Below are 17,881 nucleotides of genomic sequence, written 5' to 3'. Positions count from 1 at the left end.
TACAAATTACAATGATTACAAATAATGAATAGGTAACTGCAATTATACATAAATGAAAAATAATTTCACGTCTTTCATACATTTTTATCATAAAAAAAAATGTCTACTTATAACAGCGGTCGTTTACGAATCGAATAACATGCACGGTTTGACGATGTATGTTTATTCGTACAAAATTGTGAGTTTGTATAACTTACACAATAAATTGGGAAAGTTATAAAATTTACATTCTGAACTACGTAACGAAAAAAAAACTAAAACACAGTTGTCCGAAAATAATTACGTTTATCCGATTTTTTTATAAGAAGAGTACATTGTAATGTAAAAACTCTGATGAAAAAAACGTCAACGAGAATACAATTGCAATGCTTCGATAATTATTTACGTATTTTTAACAAACTAATTGGAATCGATTTTGTTGAAACTAAATCGCTAATTTTTTTTTTTAATTTACCAAAATCGACAACCACCACCATCTATCTATTATTGGTAGTAAAATGACTACCGTGCTCACCAAAACTATATTTAAAAAGTTGTTTTCGCTATTTTCTATTTTATGTTCTATTTCCCATTCTATTATGTTCATTTCACATTATTTTTCTGGCGAACCAAAAATGTTAAGGTCAACTGATAAACTCCAATTTCCCTCTCACTATTCCCCGTTTGTCACCAAAACTTTTTCCGGCTTGACAGCTAGGGGTTCAAACGAAATTGCTTTTATTTTTCAACTTTTTACATGGGCTGGACACAACACAGTAATTATTGTCTATTCACATGGAACTAAATGGGCTTTATTAAGTCAATAATAAATTAGCATTTTCAAATTGCCGCTTAAATAATATAAAAATGGTTGCAACATTGAGTAGGTATCATAACATTTCACATTGAATGTTTGATAATAATTGATATAGCATTTATCTCTGTTTACAGATTTTTTATCCTCTTGGTTATGAATATTTATTACTAATTATTACTTATTTATTAATAATTATTACTAATAATTTTAACTAAAAAAACAATAACATTTATATTTGATCTATTACTGCGAAATGCATAATTTACAATAAATTACAAAATTAATAATAGAAATCAATATCATGATATAACAAACAAATAACTTTTTTTTAATTATGCCGTAGTTTTTGATGAATTTTCAGAATTAAGTCTCAATGTTACACAATACAAAGTTACAGAAAAATAGCCGCTTTGTTTTGTATTATGTACCATCACAATAATATAATACTGTACAACCAAGTTTTGAGTAAATTATTATGATGAAACGATATTTTTTTATTTTTGAATTCATTTTGTTTATAACCAATTTTTATATCCATAAATACATCTCGATACACTTGAGTACATCAAAGCCAGACATGCATTGTAAGTAGGTATACCTACATGTTGTGTTTAGTTTAATTAACGTGACATTTAAGCTATATAATAATATTATTAAACTATCGTAATATAATACATAATATGGATTATAAACAAAGGCAAAAAAAAAACGTAATAAGAATGTTTCAAAAATATAAACTAATACAACGCAAGATCTAATAAAAAGAATATTCAAATGTGTATGTATGAGTATAATGTTATATATATATTTATATATTTATATAATATATATATATATATATATTTATATATTCAAATAACATCGAGCCCACGTGCAAAGGTTTTTGTTGGCTCTCGAAAGCCAAACAACCTCTATTGTTGGTAGAAGTGAATTAAAGGGTCCGACATGAAATGTCTTTGCTGGTACACTACTAGTGAAAATACTCAAATGACAAAGTAAATGTGAAATCGAGTTGATTGTAATGCTATATAATTTCAGACCAAATATTCAACAAGGCTATTATATGATGATGGGTGACGTCGTGATAAAAATTGTTATTTAGGGACTATAAAATAATTTCTCAACAGGTAAGTATAGGTAGGGAGTTATTGTGAAATGATAAAAAAAAATGAAGGAAACCTGTTATTGTTAAAATAATGTTTATTTAAAAACATATCTCGAGTTATTTTTCTATGTCGGCCAATGCCTCCGACGGGTAGGTAAACAACGGAGTGAACATAAATGTTTTTGTTTCGATATAATATAATCAACTTTTTAACATTAATATTGATAAAATGAGGTAGGTACATCAAATACTATAATAATCCATTATTTGTAAACTTCAGAACAAAACTCTACTAATGGTTTTTTTTTTCTATAAGATATACGTTTTAATAGTACAATATATTTATGTGCTCTCTCTATTGTTTAAAAGTTACATAGTTTTTAATAAATAATTATAAAAAAAAATGAGAAAAGAACATCTAACTTACTGCGTATAACATCCAATTTTTTTTCGAGTTTATTATTCAATGATGCAGTAGGACTATTTCCACTGTAACGGTTTAAATGCTTTGATAATGACTGCCCGAGGACGTCTCATCTGTTATATTATACAACAATTCCAATAGTAAAATTATATTATAATTAATAATATAGTAATATTATATATTTTTTTTAAAACCCAGAGAATTTCAGTGTGTTATAGATACCTATTTTTCAAACAAAAATGTAAGTAACATTCTATTTCGTAAAATTTAGCAATGTTATTCATATTTATGTTTCTTTAAAAAAAAAAAACCTACAAATGTGTATGATTGGTTTTTCTATAATGTAAGAGAATTTCATTAATAATTGTATAGGTAGACTATAAGATACCCGACTTTAAAACTTCAATATTAGTATAAACTATTTTTGCCGAAACAAAGTCCGAGCTTAATGAAATTAACCGTAATAAATAATTCATACTTCAAATATTAAGATGTTGGCGTTTGTTGTTAATTAATAAGTACAGTTTTACTACCTATAATATTATACACTAAAACATGAACAGTTTGATACGTACTAATCTACATCGGATAACATTAAATTAATGTTCAAAATATTATAAATATATATATATTATTATTGTTCTGATAACGACATAAATGACGAGGTAATTTGCATAAAAATTATTTACATCAATATTTTTCACGGTTTTACAAACTTAATAACTATTAAAAATGAATGGAATAAACTTCATTGCCTATCATGACATCGCTAATGCACGAAGTTTATTCTTATACTCAATAACAAGTGTATCACAAGATTAGCATTTTAAATGGTGATTTTATTATGAACCCATTAATTAAATACAACTATTTGCCTTTATTTTGCTGTTATGAAAAAACAAATAAAAACAAATTATAGACAATAGAGTGTTGCAAATGGGTAAAGTAGCTTTGTTATTAACTTATTTAATTATGACTAGTCTCATACAACATTCCCTGCAAATGAGCTCCATTGTTTTTCGTAGTTCTCTGATTTTAAAGTACGTCATGAAAGTCATATTATATCAAATTTAGAACAGCTATTATCATTTATCATATTTGAAAAATATGGGTGATAATAATTATTTATACAACATTAGTTATGTCAATATGTAATTTTTAAAACGTTAAGCGCTCCTAAACAAAACATACCTACCTATAACCTTTTCCAAATTAATTAGACATAATAAGTAAATTAAATACAGAATAATGACATTTGTTTTCAATACACCATTGAAGTCTGAAGGTGCCCGATGACACAATTTATAGTTGTTATGCTACTATAACAGTTGATTTAGAGCATAATATTATACTGAAAGTAAAGTTTCTTTAATCTGTTTTGAGCACAGATATATTAATTAAAATGTAACCCAGTTTGAACTAATAATTGAATTATCATATTAACCTATAAAATAAAAAAAAATTATTAAAATACGTACAATTACGTTGTATTAATGAATCATATTATTTTTAATGTTTGGCAAAAATCAATAATCATAAAACTATTTAAAATAACTGAACACGCATTTAACACAATTTAAAATTAAAACATTGCGTTAAATCTATTGGTCCAACAATATAGATATTAGACACTTTACACCCGTATTCCATTCAGTATATTGGAGAGTAGTCACACAGATGGTCCAACAATATCTCAAAATTATTTCTTTATCATCCATCATTTTAGAACACCATCAATGGAATGTACCTACTATTTTTGCATCGATTTTTAATGATTTGTTTTTGTTTAAAATTCCAAAAGATGATAAATACTCCAAACTTAACATATTTATTGCTATTAGAAAATCTGATCTCGTAGCACATACATTACATTATATGTGTACTTACGAACAAACGTTTCATTTGCTTGATTATTTGCATATTACCTATGTTTTATATTATATCATATTGCTATACAGTATTCTAAGTTCAAATTCACGGTATAAATATTAAAGTAGAAGGACCTCCGTTATGAACTATTTTCAGTTTCATTGACATTCACCGTTTGTTACATATTTTAAATTTGAATTAATATGAAAGCGAATATTTACAAAATATATACTTACAATGGACAGGAATAGGTATCTTTTAAATTGTTAATATTATTTCAACGTGTGTCATAGTGAGTTATGTAAGATTAGTGTCCAACACCCAACGCACTTGGTCGTAATGATCGTTTTACGTTTATTCTTGTATTTTGTACAAAAGAATATTATTCTTAACAAATATTTTATTTCGTCAGAACAGTTTATTAGTTATAATATAACGGCTCTAAAAACTAGAAAACATAATAATAATGTTTCAATTTATTATTGCAGTAATTATTGTTTTACGACTTAAATTATATTTTTGTTAACGATGTACACTTGAGGGATGTCAGCTCATCACTATTTGTTTCCTCTCTCTGGCCCACGCGCACCAAAGACAAAAGCATTCATGCGAAACATTTTTTTTTTGTGTGTGTTTTCTTAGATACAAAATACATACGACAAAAATACTAGAGAATAATATTTTTGAGATAACGATATAATATGATATTGATTTGTCTAAATGTTACCTCAAAACTTTATGTAATGTCCATATAAATTTACAACATTTATTTTTTATTTTTAACATGTGAATTCATGAATTCATATAGCAATAAAATTCAAAATTTCAAACCGATATAATATCAAACCCTCAAAAATATTAGCCTATATAATTTTTTTTATAGGTTATTTTACTCTAAGGTAATTCGAAAATCACGAAAAAAAACATTTTACGTTTGACTCATGGTGCGCGCGGGCCTGTTAGAGAAAATAAATATTGGGCTGACGTCATCTTAAAAGTAAAAGCGATGCATATTAAAATCTAGATTAAAGATTATTTATTTTATTTATCTTTAATAGTTATGCTTGTTGGTTCTATTTTTGGTTCAACTTAAGTAATTGTAAAATAATATACCTACCTGTCTACTGTGTAAACTCAATTAACATAAAGTCAATTGCATCCATTTGTTTTTTTAAATTCAGAGATGAGAAAAAGTATAGTTTTAAGTAGTTATTTCAAATGATATAGTATTTTTATTTTTATATTTAATTAAAACGTTCATGATAAATAAAATGAAATTTGTTTATAAAATGTTTTACTTTAGTTCATTTTCTTTAAGTATCTTTGGTAGTTTGGCGAACATTTTTTTCTGCTTAGTGGTGTTTTTTCCTTTTGATATTGTAACTTTGAAACTCTTATCAACCGTTTTCATTGCGAATTGTTATTCTCAGTTAGGTTCACTGTTTCACAATTATTATATTAACGTTATATTTTAAAATAAACAAATATATTTAGGTGTATAATTATTATCAATGTAAAATATTACGTTTAACCAATGAATAAAAAGCGGGTAAGTGGATGTCGCTCTGCTGTACAGTAGGTTACAAGTGGGTCAATGTATAATGGATTGTGTTAAACTCGAATTCAATGATATAATACCATTGTATAAGAAAAACAATTCTGAGCGGAGATGGTTTGTCAGTCTGGATGTTTTATATTGTTATTATATTTTATTATATCCTGTACGTTGAATTAATATTATAAATTACAATAAAATAACTAAAATCGTTATTTTTTATTATTATTCGTTCCTATGGTGATAGACAAAGCGTTAGAAATTAAAATCCAATTTTTAGCGGTTTTTTGTAATTTGTTGGTGGTTTTTCCTGGGGCATTAAATAACTATTGTGAAAATCGAAAAATGACCTCTTTAAAGTACCATCTTGATCCAATTTTCTAAAAGATAAGGTACTATACGTTTAAATCGAAGCACTCCTCTGGTAGGAATATTACCATTATTATTGTATTGTAAACAGGGTATATATATGAAAAAAAATAAACACCATTGTAAAACCACTAGCTTCCTCGCTCAGCGCTCAGAAAATAAAATGAATATATTTACTGGGATTGTGTAAGGGTATGTGATTTTTTTCACTCAACATATTTTGAGCGGTAAGAAAGCGAAAAAAATGTCTCGCAGCTACTTTTTTATAATTACTAATTTACCTGAGATCCTAATAATACCTATTAACATAATAACATAATAAAGAAAACCCTAATATACCCAAGCACTTGTTTTTTAAGTAAAATTTAATCCAATTTCAGACGGACAAAGGCTTACAGGATTATTTTTTTAATAGAATGATTTATTATTGTTTTTGAATTTAAAGACACCTAACCCAAGTAGCCCAAGTATCCCTCCCAAATCTTGTAACCGATTTGTTTTTATATTTATGTTTTATTTAACACGTACACGCATCTATTTACAAATCGTAATTTCTTTTACTACTTAGAATTGTAAGTATAAATAATGTTATGTTTTAATGAAATACTTGAATATATCTAAATTTATTTAAAACACGTACCTGCATTAAATATTGCATGAAAATATTAAAAATTATTCTACGTAATTTCTACGTAATTTATTTTCATTGTAAATTGTATATATATATATTATTATTATTCAATAAAACCAACAGATTAAACAGAAATATTTTACTATTTTTGTAAAGAAAATTTAAGTATTTATATTATACTGAATTTCAAAGTGTAGAATATGAATGGATAAACGGATCACTATAGAATAAATAAGTACAAAATATAATATAATAATTTAAATTACTCTGCGTACATTATTATTAATATTTATATAAGGAAAAAAGTAAAACCCGTACTCTCAGTGATTATTTTAGAAGGTACCTATAATATATAGGCTAAATATAAATATAATAAGATATATGAATCTTCCTCAGCTATTATATCATAATTAAATGTAACAATTAAACCTAATAACTAACAATCCAAAAATAATAACATCAATATGATTAAGTTATGTTCTTTTTATTTATTTATTTATAAGATACTTCACTTAAAATAATCTCTTTAAAAATGTGATTAATATTGTTTTAATTGAAATAGTTTATTCATAAATAATAAATAAACTAGATGAGTTATCTGGCTTGGTCCTAATTATTATAACTATTGATTTGTATATTCTTACCATTTACTGTTTAATAGTTGAGCTAGGAACCAAATCTTAGGTATTTAGTAATCTGTAATTTCATTATAATATTATTGTAAGACCTCACTATAAATCTCATTGAAAGTTTTATTTCCTGGCACACAAACGTATGAATGTTCAGGTTTTCTCACCCTAGATTACACTGAGGTACATAATGTTTTGTTATAATCTTTATTAAAATACCATTTCGTATAATTCACACATATAATCCAATATTATTTAGAGCCTTGTGAACTTGTGTAAACATTTGTAATATAACGTTACAACATTAGATTATTTTAGAATGTAAGTTTCTCTGCATTTGGTAAATAAACATGTACCTACGAATGACATTAAGAATAATGGTTTTATTTGTATCCGTACTACCTACGTGGATATAGAAATTAAATAATAGGAAATTAAATATTAACAACTAACAATTATTGTAATCAGCTGATAAAGAAAGTTAATGAGATAATTTGGAATACAAAATATTATATTTTAATTGTTTTTGTTTCTCTTCTTTTAACCCAGTCCATAAAATAATATATAATAATAATATTATGTAATATCATGTTAATAATATTCCTTTATTAGCAATTTGTAGAAATATTACATTGTGCTTAATATGTTTAATTTTTGTTTATGAGTAGTTCTGGGCAAACACATCACTGATGCAAGAGACCTTTTGTATACAACTTTGTTGGGAAGTACATACCTACACTATATTCTCCCGTTCCTTATATTGGCCATTTATTTTTTGCTAAATCAACCTTAGACAATTCCTATTGTATATTACCTATTTACAGCAGGTAGAGTGAATCATCACATTTGAACATGTCATTTACATTCTACACAGTCTGGTAGAAATTTATTAAGAGATTCGAATTATATATTTTATCTATTTAACGGCGTAAAGTTATTAAACTTTGCACTTTGACACTCAGTTCGCATTACTTTCCATTATCCGATATTATAGGGTTTATATTATTAAGTTTCCATTACATAAAAATCAAATTAAAAACTAAATTAACCTAATAACGACAATTATGTCACATAAACAACTTTTACGTAAATCGTCGATTTTAATCATTTCATATTACCTAGGTACCTTTAAACTAAGTGTCCAAAAGAGCTCAAGCTAAGTTAAGTTTATGGAATATACACTATTAACTTTGTTGGGTGGATTTTCTTCTTTCATTTATCGATGTTAAGCGAATTATTTTTTGTTTTCTAACGAACATTGTATGACATGGAAATATTAATTGTTTTCCGTCATTCTTGACGTTAAATTATTATTTAGTTAATCCCAAAAGTTTTGTATGATTTACCTGAATTCTAGTTATCAATATAATATCTGTTTTAGATTCTGAGCTAAGCGGTAAATGTATTGAATTTACAATGATGTGTGTTTATTTGTTTCTTTTGATTAAGTTTAGTAGTGTAACTCTAAAAAAAAATAAAAGACCAAGATGAAATGTTCACTGAATGCTTATATGCCAATGTCCATGCACCGTAAAATGTTCGAAATATTTGCATCTATTTTTGAGCTATTTATAAGCATAAGAAAATTCTGAGTTTAGTTAAATTTTTTTAACTATTGTCGATATACAATTTTCCAATCGGTCTGAAATCTTTAAATCGTAGTAAAAAAAAATTGATCGTAAATCCACAATAATTTTTCATGAGCGTCTTAAGTCAACGTTTTAACAAAATTCATTAAAAACACGAAAATTGGTAAATTATTTTGATTTAGAAACTCATAAATATTTTTCAATTTATATCTAAAATTTGAAATTTTGATACAAGATTACCGGAAAGTCAAATTCATTTTTTACGAGCGTTTAAAGTTAGACATAGGATATTCATCTGTAAATTAACAAATTATAATGCAACGATTTTCTTATTTTGTTGTTATTCAAAAATTATAAACAGTAGGTACTTAAAATTTTTATCAAACGTTTATATTATCATTTTCTATACATGATGACATTTTAAAACATAACTAGTTTTGAACTATTTATAGACATTTTCAATTAGTTTAGTTTTTTATTCTATACATGTCAATAAAATTTTATTCGTTGGGTCAAAAAGCTTGATAGTTTAATATAAAGTATTTCTCATAAGTCCATACAATAAAAGTTGAAAAATATTTAAGATCCATAAGCACGATTTTTTTTTAGAACTATTTTAAGTTCAAATTTTGACATAATGTATCAAATTGAAAATTTATAAATTACTTAGTAGTTAAAAATGTATAATATGTTCAACTTTTATAGCTTAAAATTTAAAATTTAAAACAAGGATTCTCATAAATATTTCATACTGTAACCAAAAAATCTAAAAAAATATATAAAGACCGTTATTTTTTACAGACATTATAAGTTCAAATTTGGATGTAATTACATATTAAAACCAAGAATAACGGTTTTAGTTATTTTGTTGTAATTTAAAAATATTATCGAGGGTATATGAAACTCTTAGAGTTTAAAAAAATTTTTAATTTAATTTTTTTGAAAATGTGACCTACTTTTATGTACTATAATGCCTAATAGTAAAATAAAATACTTTTATCACAATAATATCAACAAATATACTTGATCATATTTTTATAGGTGGACAGACTGTTTTCGCTCAGAATCGTATTTCGTATACAATGATTTTATATCATTGAATTCTAATTTAAGACCATCCATTACAGTGAACCTTTTGTAACCTACTGTACAGAAAAGCGACTAACACTTATCTGCTTTTTTAATTTTACTTTCATATTGATTGAGATTGATAACGGGAGAAAAATTGTTATGCACTGCATTAGGACTATTTCATATTAAACTAGGGAGGTACCATTTAAATCTTTGATTAATCGGTTTATGAACTGCACATTCGATCTTACTATTGTTTCCACTTATAGGTTAGGTTATTCAGTAATATTAAATAAATAGTGACTTACAGTTAAGTGTACCAAATATAAAATGATAAGCCACATCTTCCACTATCTCATTGCATGTTAAATAGTTTAATTAACCCAGATAGGTACTGAATGTAAATAGTTATGTAAGCAATAATATTAATTACGTTTTACCGACTACGTAGTAACTACACTTTAAACGAGAAGATATTTTAAATTATATAGGTAGGTATTTAAATGCAATTTAGAAATTTTAATTTTAATTTGCATATTTTTTTTTTTAAATACATATTTGTATCGATATGAATTAAAGGAAACTTATTTTTAAACTATATTGATACATTATTAATAGCTGATTGCATATAACATTTCTTTTACAACGATGTGAATCCAAAAAAAAAAAAATTATAAATTGCTAAACTACAATGTCGGAAACAATTTAACAAATATACAAAATCAGAAAAGACAAGAAGAAATGGGATTTATCAAATGGTAGTATGATGGACCATAAATAAGAAATATCATAACTACCGTCAATAATAATGCGTAGGTAATAATAACATTACTAATTCAGGGTGTTACATAACCACTAAGATAATATTTTATTTACTGTGAAATTATTACCTACATAAGTTGTTAAATTCTTCAATAAGTTTAGGTATACCAGGTTTTGATATACGGAATATCCGGAGGTTTTAACGTTCCAGAAGTATATTTAATTTGTTGTATAGCCGTGGTTTGTTCAAAGTCATATAAAACGCTGGATTTTAAATTGTCCATAAACTCGTTTTAAGTACCTATCAAAGACGTCTATCGTACTTTTATTGCTTCTCAGCTTTTGTTATCAGTTAGGCGTGCGCAGACCTGGCAGGCCTGGTGTGTCTGCAGCGCACCTGACATTTTGTAATTGGTGCCCTAAAAGTTAAGTCCCTTAGTCAGGGGCCCGTATTCATCTGTTGTTTCTAATTAAAATCAATTTTTTCCGAGTAAGTATACGTGTTTGGTAATAAAAACGAAAAACAAAATTATTTCATGTTATATTATTAAATAACGTTGATAGGTAAGTAAGTAAGTATAAATAGTAAGTACCTAAGCACAATACATGTTTTCATTTGCCTTTAAGAACTATCGTTTATAATAGGAGAAGTCTATGACCCAAAACCATTCTAAATTATTAAGTATTCTATTTACAAAACGATAAATTCCTTCAAATGTTGATTTAGGTTTAGTTACAAACGAATTCAATAGTTTAAGTGGTAGTTGCGTATCTTACTATAGTCACTATGCGTTTATATTTAATATTATTTTATTAACTATTCCTAAGGCTGGGAGAGTAATAACAGACTTAAAAATAAACTCCCCAAAAAATGTTTGAATTCCTTAAAAATTCAAAATAATGCAGGTATAATAATGTGCACCTCACTTTTTTTTAAATTGAAACAAGTTTTGAACCAAAAATATACATAATTATATCTATATAATAGGCTCAAATAAAGAATTTGGTAATAAGTATTGTTGAGGCCGATATTTGTAACGTGTACAAAGTTTAGGTTATAATTTTTGATGAAGTACTGATTGAATATTTGTCAAGTTTTTAATCTAATAGGATTAGTTTAAAAATCATTACTTATTAGTTATTAGTCAAAAAATATATAAATACATCGGCATTTTATTACTACTGTACCTATAGGTAATTTTAGTTTAAAAGTTTAAACAAATATTAATATTTTAAATGATACATAGTATTATAGTTTCAACAAAACTACTTTATTTAGGGTGAAATATTTTCAAGTAAACAGTTTGTTCATTAACATTTTTTTTTATAAAACTATAATTATTAATTATTACGTATGAGTTATAACTTAAAAAAGCTTATAGTGCAATTATAAGTTGCATAATATAGTGCAATAGTGACAACGTCAACATCGAGAATGATACATAAATAATAAATATATTAGACACATCATGTATGTACATAATATACATTCAAATATACACTGGCATTATGGGAGGATTAATTTACTAATCGGATGTATTTCAATTATTAAATACCTGATGTGTACGAATCAACATAACGTAGCTTATAACATACTATATACATTTAGGTTCAACGACATAGGCTATACACGGAATTATGAAGTTGTTATGATAATATATTCCTATGTAATCCCTGTTTGTTTTGAACAAGGGTACAACATAATTTATTGTATTCAAATTAAAACGTTTCATTCAACGTATTATAATATTTATTGACAAAAAATAATCTTTTAAATATCCACATTATTATGTGATGTATTATAATATATATTTGACATAAACAAAATTAGTTTTACAACAGGGTGATCCGTCGGTTAGGTTTTCAGACGGTTTTAAGAGAGCAGGTGGCGCCATCTCTCAGGAATCAAGACTGTTAATATTTTTTTTAGGGCTTTTGGTTTCACCACAGATTTTTTCAATAAGAAAAATAAGTTAGAATATCGAGTTCTGAATAATTACAAATTAAAAAAGGTAGGGAATCGGGTGTCACTCTGCTGTGCAGTGGGTTACAAGTGGGTCACTGTAATGGATGGTGCTATAAATTTTAATTCAATGATATAAAATCATTGTACACGAAAAACGGTTAGTAAACGGTTAATAACGGTTCTAAACGAAAACGATCTGTTCACGTATAATTATGATTAAGTATGTTTGATGATATTATTGTGAATAAAGAAATGTATTTACCTATTTACGTGGAACTTTGTTTTGAATTTTCAATCCTAAGCTATAAAAGTTGAACATTTTATACATTTTTCACTAAAAATCATTTTTAATTTTAAATTTAATAAATTTTGTTAAACTTTGTACTTTAAACGCTTATAAAATTGTGCCTAAGTATTTATAAAAAATTTTCAACTACTATTGTAACAATATATCAGGAGCCTTGTATTAAACTTTCACGCTGGTTGACACAACAAATAAAATTGTATTAATTTTTATAGACAAAAAAAAAAATAAAAAATTGGAAACTGAAAATGACCGTAAACCGCTCAAAATATTCTGAAAGTTGTATGGTGTATAGAAAATTCTTGTATAAACATTCATTGAAAATGTCACGTATCTGCAGTTTTATTTGTTTTAGAATTACACCAAAAACCAAAATCAGTAAGGTCAGAAACTGATTTTTTGTAAAAATTCCCTTTTTCCTTAATTTTTTAAGTACCAACTAGATTCACTTCCCTATCAGAAACAATACTGAAGAAAATCCAATCATTTTTATTGTCTTAAAATGTGACGACAGACACAAATTATAATTAAAAATAAAAAACACACATCATTGTAAAACCAATACATTTATCATTCTTCTCAGAATCTAAAAAGTTAAATTATAATAAAATAATTTCTAACAATAAACTTATTTTTCAATTTTTCAATTTTATAGATTTCAAATAATTAAAAGTTTAGAGAAAACGGACAGTCAGCAACATTTATTATTCGTAACAAATCTATTTTCATAAATATTTTTAACGATTGTTACCTCACTATTATATTAATGTCAACAGAAATATCAGAGCTTGTAACCAAAAATATTTTTTCCAATTTCTATTTCTGTTTCAGATATCAGTATTTATTTTTTCTGATTCCGTTTTTGGTTTTGAATACTGATTTTTATTTATTCCGATTTCGATTTCGGTTCTTACTTCTTATTACCGATATTGATTGTTTTCAATTTTGTTTTCGGTTTTAGTATCAATTTCAGGTTTTAACAAGTTTTTAAAATCGGTATCCAATATCAGTTTCAAGCCCTGAGATTTATTACCTTTATTGAGATCCCTCAGTAAACCCGGATAGTCCGTGTCAATATGCTGAATCTCACTAGTAAAAATAAGCAAATAATTGAAGCTTAAGTTTATTGTTGAATCCGTATTGACATGCCAAGGGTGGTGTAGGTTCATTAAAAACAACGCAGTTAAAAGAGTAGTTTAAAAAAAAATTTACGTTACCAAGCAGGGACTGGAACCTTTGAGATTTTATCGTTCTCAAAAATCCAAAATTTTGGTTCTGGTTCTGGTTTGGGTTTTCAAAAATATAACATTTCGGTTTCGGTTAATACCTGTTTTAACCATTCATATTTTCTTTTTATCAATTAAGTACTGTATAAAAATATTAACATATTAAAAACCTCTATTTAATAGTTGCAGGTAACAATTGTAATCAAGTGTACCTATTTTAGGATTTAGGTAATATAATATCATTATCACTAAATCTATAAGAGATATACTATTATATTCAATAATTTACTGACCGTTTATGGGAGTTTGCCGAGTTTCACTATACCATTGAATTCTCAACATTGTAAGATTTAAAAAAAACATTACTGCCATATTATAATACGTATATTGTATATGACTAGCAAAACCTAAACTATAATAATAATTATATTTAAAAAAAAAAATTAGGTATCCACTATACCTACCTATTTTGTTAATATTTAAATTTTAAACTAATAGACGATACCCACATTAGGTATTTAATATTATAACTGCATCCCTGCATTAGTTAGGGAACAAATTTTATTATAAGACAACTTACTGTGAAACACTTATAAACGTACACATTTTTATTATTTTTAGAAATTCTAAATATTTAGTTATTGCGAATTACGATTTTCGATTCAATAGTAATTGAACGCAGGTTGGATCCCGGGCTTGTTATAGAATACATGGAAATTAGTATTTGGATTTTGGAATTTGTTTTATGACAATTCTGTTGTATACGTAATAATATTCTTATTTCTTAGTATTGATAAACTTTTATAGATCTGCGATTTTATAATTTTATGTTATTACTAATAAGTAGTAACAACTAACTTTATAATTATATTATACCTACAACTGTAGATAAAATATCTACCTATTGGATTTTGGAACCGAAAAAAACCAAATTATAACCTCTACATCGAAATACAGGTTTCGGTTTCGGTTTCCTAAAAAAATGTATTTAAGGGTTCCGGTCCGGTTTCGGTCTCAAGATTTTCAAAAGTTTTCGGTATAAAACCGGTCAATTTTGGTACGGTTCCAGTCCCTATTACTAATATATGCAGTGTACGTGGCGGGCAATCAACATTTAAATTTAAATGTTGCTTGCTCCGGACCACATCAGGTCAGGTAGATCAGGTGACTGGGTACTTGTCCGTGGCCTCTGAATTGTGGTGTCTATCCTATTTTGGTGGACTCGCGGTGCACCAGTTGTCCTACCCTCCATTCACTCCGGAGTTGATTTTCCAAGAAGCTACAGTTCCCGCTTCGGGTAAGATTTCCATCTCATTTGGTGTGGCAAAGGTGATTGTCAGATTGACCGGCTGGACGGTGACTCGACCTCAGACGTCCCGAGGATCGCCTTCTATTGTTCCTTTCCGCAGCTCTGCAACCGGCAGCTGTATCGGGTTGGTGGGCGGCGTTGATGGTGGTTGTTATCTGTATATCTAGATGGTCGTTGATGACAGATTGGTTACATTTTTTTCTTGAAATATTCGGGGTAAACATATTATCATGGGTGTGTGCACTGTGTAGTATATGTGTATTGTGTATATATTTATCCAATTTTTCGTTCCGCTCTGGCGACCACTCATTTAAAGTATGGTGAGGAAGACATCTTTTCCGACCTGTCTTTCAAATTCCAGCCTTACTGGTCCGCACTCCGCGCCGTTTCGGTACGAAGCCAGCATGGAATTATTTACGTACCTTTGAATACTATATCGGCCGTTTAGTACATTGATTTTGTCTGGTCAGCTATTGTAGGTTCTGTTCTGTTAGTATTCACTTAGTCAACCAATGCGTATGTTGCCTGTGATAGCACCCAGTCCCCGGGTTACAAGGCATCTCTATCAAATACAATCACCACATGGGCGTCGTAGCCAGTCTGGTCATTCACCCTGATTGCAAATAAAATAGGTATCCAAAATTCCAAGGGCTGCGTTAATAATGCTCGGGGGACTTTTTTTAGTACTTAGTTGTGGCGTTTGGCCGGGTTAAGTTAAATAATACTTAATTAAACATTTACTTTATAATTAAACCCGCAATATCATGAATGATAAAATTTTATGTTTAAAAATAGAAAAATGATTAGTTGTACCTATACAAATTTGATTCTTATCATGTTTTAATCATACAAAATGCTTATGTGTTTCAATTATAACCATCAAACCAAGACCAACAATTACAAGTCGTTTATAGTATTGGTCTTACCTGTAAGTTATTCATGGTCTTGGTCTTCCTGCAATACTTTTGTAGGTCTTCCTTGATTCACAAAATACATAAAAAAAATAAATAAAATACCTACTTATATATTATAGGGCTAGAATTATGTTTGATTTTTTTACGAACCTTAAGATATAACTTAACAAGTACTATATATTTATAGGTCAAAAATAAACAAGTCGAATAATTTTACTATTCATTTTCTTTTTATTTCCTGATTCTGTAACACTTTTCATACTTTAGTTATCATATTCTGATTATTCACAAACTTGATGTCTCATTATTGAGTTTCTTCACTAATATTTCAAAGTTTAGTATAAATAATTGTTCAATACGCTACTGGGATAAACGGATGTAGGTACACTGTACCTCTGAAGCAGTGAAGCACTATATTATACTAGACTACAATACTAAACGGTGATAGTAGTATTATAGGTACACACTACAATACGGCAGTATCACATGAACGGCGGACAAAATAAAAATGTACAGTCAAAATATTATACCTACCAATATGACAGTATGCTATTAGAATTATATTAAAAATAGAATTTAGTTACGAGTATAAATAAATATTTTGGTTTATAAATAAATCATATCAGTGACTTTAATATTAATTATTAATCAAATCCGGGAAAATAAAGAATTGTTAAAACGTATTGCGATTTACTCTTATTAATAAATAGTTAATTATAAGAAAAGTTAATAGGAATAATATTATTATCTCTTAAGTGAAAAAAAAAATAAATAAACTTTGACTTATTAATAACGCGTGTTAACACCCACTATTGGTATTGAGAATATGTTCTGAATATGAATACTTTCGAAACTACCACGTAACCTCAACGTAAGTTGAGTACCGATTGACATTCGAGAGTATCCTGATATTCGGGTATTATAGTTACTTAATTATAATATATTCTTGCAGTAAAGTTCTTTAACACGACCACGTAACCCATCATATACCGATTGATATTCAAAACCACTTTAGTGCCTACTTTACTGTTTAGAAACTTAAGAATAATATTATGCTCTGAATATCAAAATTTAGACACTACCAGCTGGCATAACCAATCGACCGAATCAACATTTGAACGTATCCCAATATTCGGTTGCTAGTTAATAATTCAAAAAGTTTTGAATTTTCAGTAAATACTGATTAATACAATTTTTTTTGCGTATTAAAGATAGGTCCGTGATAATATGTTTGCAATATAATAAGTATAGGGGGCTAAAATTATTTTAAAATTGTACGATAAAATATTGTAAACTAATATGGATTTTTTGATATATTTATAACATTATAATTTGTAAACAATTGTTCGTGTATAATAAGTA

At 27.0% G+C, this 17,881-nt stretch overlaps 1 protein-coding gene across 1 annotated transcript in view; it reads left to right on the top strand.

Moving 5' to 3' along the window:
* LOC132936233 (hemicentin-1-like) overlaps positions 1 to 17,881 on the top strand; it is a 281,074-nt gene that overhangs the window by 148,298 nt on the left and 114,895 nt on the right. The gene's annotated exons all lie outside the window — the stretch shown is intronic.

This window comes from Metopolophium dirhodum, chromosome 1, assembly GCF_019925205.1.
Source record: "Metopolophium dirhodum isolate CAU chromosome 1, ASM1992520v1, whole genome shotgun sequence".
Taxonomy (NCBI): domain Eukaryota; kingdom Metazoa; phylum Arthropoda; class Insecta; order Hemiptera; family Aphididae; genus Metopolophium; species Metopolophium dirhodum.
This window is presented reverse-complemented; position numbering and strand designations above follow the sequence as displayed.